This window comes from Eutrema salsugineum, unplaced genomic scaffold (assembly GCF_000478725.1).
Source record: "Eutrema salsugineum unplaced genomic scaffold, Eutsalg1_0 scaffold_7, whole genome shotgun sequence".
Taxonomy (NCBI): Eukaryota; Viridiplantae; Streptophyta; class Magnoliopsida; order Brassicales; family Brassicaceae; genus Eutrema; species Eutrema salsugineum.
Window position 1 is genome coordinate 13,053,415 of NW_006256486.1, and position 3,702 is coordinate 13,057,116.

At 40.4% G+C, this 3,702-nt stretch overlaps 1 non-coding gene across 1 annotated transcript; it reads left to right on the top strand.

Annotated features, from left to right (window-relative positions):
* Nucleotides 1-1,398: 1,398 nt before the first annotated feature.
* LOC112083211 lies at nt 1,399-1,503 on the top strand. Its single transcript, XR_002897508.1, has one exon. It is a non-coding gene; the product is annotated as a small nucleolar RNA R71 (small nucleolar RNA).
* The last annotated feature ends 2,199 nt before the right edge of the window (nt 1,504-3,702 follow it).

The following is a 3,702-nucleotide window of genomic DNA, read 5'->3' on the forward strand; positions in this document are numbered from 1 at the left end:
GATAAAACTTCCTGCGATCTACATTGAGGAAGACAGCATGCTGGTTTGCGTGGTCGATTACTGCTCCTACAGTAGCTAGAAATGGTCTCCCGAATATGAGTGGTCTCCCCTTGTCTTGATCCATTTCTAGAACTTGGAAATCTGCTGGAACAATCTTGATCCCTACTAGAACTTGCAGATCATGAATCTTACCTTCAGTATCTTTTTGAGATGAATGTCCAAAGATAACCTTGACTGCCGATGTCCTTAAAGTTTTTATGCCCAATTTTTTGGCAAATGTCTTTGACATGATGTTGACATTGGCTCCGTAATCGCATAGACAGTCTGGGAACTTGATTCCTGAAATGAAACATTGGAAAACAAAACGTTCCGGGTCGTCGGCTTTTGTAAGCCTTTGAAACGGGGAACGTTGAGGTACCTTAAATGGTGGCTGCTTGGCATCGACATCTTTGTAAAGTGGTACAAAGATTGGCGTTTCTTCATCCTCTCCACCGGTTTTGGCTTCTTCTTTGGGCAGCGTGGTTATGGCATTGCAAAATCTCTTGGGGTTATCTTCAACTCTTCTGGGAAGAGCTCAATTTTGTCTCTTCATAGAGTCGGCTGTCTAGGCAACTTGGACGTCTAGCTTTTTGACGTGTGAAGATAAAGCTTCAAACTTCCCGTTCAGGTCATTGTACATGCAGTCAACTTTCACGTTCATGTCTTTAGCTGCTTTCTCATTAGTCAAGCTGTTGGATGGACTGTTCAAGTCTTCCGATTTGCGAAGCTAGCTGGTTCGTTGTGACTCCTTGCTGTTGTACAAATTGATTGTTAAAACCCATACCTTGATAGTTATATGGCTGTCGCGGCTGATAAGCTCCAGTCCCTCCGAAGTTTCCACCTTGGAACTTTTTTTGGAAGGATCTCTGCTGCCGTGGGTAGTGCTGATCTTGAGGGTTCTCCGCATTTGGATTGCGGTAAGAGAGATTGTTGTAGTTTGCATTCCGAAATTTGTTGTTGAAACCATTGTTGAAGCGATTTGGATATGGTGATTGTGCTCCTACATAGTTAACTTCTTCTTCTTGAAAGGCTGGATTAATGTGATCGATATCACAAGGTCCTTCGTCTTCTGCGCCATTGTTGATCTCACAAGCATGGATTGGGCGATTAATGCTTTTCAAAAGCTGGCTCATCAAGTTCTTCAACTTATTTTTCTCCTTGTTGTCTATTATGGTTTGCTTTGTCGATCGATCGTATTCCGGACAATCATTGCTATTGGCTTGAGCCAAATTTTCGATGAAGGCTCTTCCTTGTGTTATCGTCTTTTGTCCAAAATCTCCATTGCTAGCTGTATTAAGCGAAAGTTTGTATTTTGGTTGGAAACCTCTGTAAAATGTGCTCAGCAGGCTTGATCCGGGAAATCCATGGTGAGGGCAGTCACATTCATATTCTTTAAAACGCTCCCACGCTTCATAGAAAGGTTCAGTCGGTCCTTGCTGAAAGCTTGAGATCTTGGTTCTCATCAAGTTCGACCTTGACTTAGTATAGAAGTGGTTCAGAAAAGTAGTTTTGTATTCTTCCCAATTAGTGATCGATCCTGCAGGCAAAGATTTCAACCAACGGTACCAACGGTGAGCTGTATCTGCTAATGAAAAAGGGAACAACTTACACTTTATATAGTCTGCTGGAACTTGGTTTATCCTCATCATGCTGCAGATTTCTTCAAAGAGCTCGATATGGTCCAATGGATGTTCAGAAGGAACTCCATGGAATTGGTTTTGTTTCACCGAAGAGATGATTTGAGGCTTGACTTCAAACTCACTTCGGTTCGGGAATGGTACTTGAATTGCAGATCGATTATGAAAATTCTGAGTAAGTGCATCGAAATCAGCTATGCGATGGTTCCTGGCTTGTCTTCGGTGTTGATTTGCTTGCTGAACAGGGCAGTTAATGCGCCCATTCGGCTGCATCTCCTGGTTATTACCATCGGCTGCATTGATAGGTGCATCAAGGTCTTCGCGTTCTTCTCTCTCTTGGTTTTGAGGATTTCTTGGAGGAATTTCATTCTCTTCTCCATCTTGTCGAGCATGATCACCTTCTCTGTGATCGTTCTCTTCATTTTCACTATGTTCGGACCCATCTTGGTCCATGTATAAAGTTCAGTTAACAGGATCTCCAGGCTGGTCGTCGTCGGCCATTCCTTGCGTTCGTCTAAGTCTTCGAAGTTCTCTTTCGTGTCTGTCTATATCTCGTCTATAATTGGAATGTTTTCTACAGGTCTGCGTCTGGTATTCATGCAATTCAGAGAAAAACAAAAGAAGGGAAAGATAATTTAGAAACTTTAAGAAAGAACTAGAGATCAGATGTCTAGAACAGAAATTAGAACAAGAAAAATAAGAAATGCAGCAAAACAAATCCCGGTCAATGGCGCCAAAAACTTGATGTGTCTACTGCGTGAGGGAACAAGTTTTCCCTTAATAAAAACAAATGAAAGCTGCAAGTGCACATCTAATCAGCTGTAGTACTTAGGGATCGAATCCATAGAGATTTGTGTGCCTGGTATTCTTCTACGGTTTCTAATTTTATGTCCTGACTAAATTGGTTTTGAGGGATGGTTGTTTGTCACGGATTTAACTAAAAATAAAGAAAGCAAATAAATCTATCCTAAAAAGAAAATAGAAACTCGAATGAAAGCAAATGAAAGAAGCAGAATATCGAATTAAGGTAAATAAAATGCAGATCTGAAAGAGCAAGTAAAAATCGATTGGTTTGTAAACTATGACTAAAAACGCTGAGCTTTTGGGAACTCTACAGGGATCATAATCGGTTTCAACACTAGAGATTATAGATTGGGATTGACGGATATCGAAATATGGGGTTCTAGAGCTAGAGTACGGCGGTATGATTACGTCACCGTCGTGATCATAACCAACTGTTTCTCGCAACCCTGACCAGTAGGTTTCCACTCTGGCCCTGGAATGGAGAGAACGCAAGAGCTGCACAAGACTCGTCAGTACTCATAATTTCGCCGCATGTACGTTTCCACTCCTACGGAAAAATCGCCCGTTTCATTCAAAGTCGGATACTTAATGAAAACTTTCGCAACACTAAATATCTAGATCAGATACGAGGTGATCAATCAAGCATACATGCATTAAGGACGAGAATAAACAGAGAACAATGTTAAAATCCCAGATCTATAAACCTAGATGTCTTAATCGATTATGAGAGCCCCTTTCGGGAACCCTAAGCCCAAATCGGGATCTACTCAGACATGGCTGAGGTCACATCATCACTGGTTTTAATAAAAGCAATCAAAAACAGTAAAGAAAAGAGATGAAAGAAAGCTTCTCTATTGATGAACTCAGAGTTGAACAATCTTCTCTAAAAATCGCATAAAACGGCTGAAGAAAAAGGGTTTTTGTAATAGTATGAAGGTGATTGCTAAAAACGACCTAAATGACAAGTATTTATAGTCTTCAATACTCCATGGTATCTAGGGTTCCAGAATTGAGGCAGAGAAATGACTTTGGGATTCAGAAATATGGGCTTTTAATCGGAGAAGGCTGATAACACCGTATTTTGACCACTTTTATGGATCGTTTTGAAATATTTTTTTTTTATGTTTCTTATTGCTTTAAAGTACTTTTATTACGTTTTTCTAGTATTTGTAGTTCCAAGACTCTTTTCAGGAAACTTAGGGAAAAACTTAACAAAATGGAT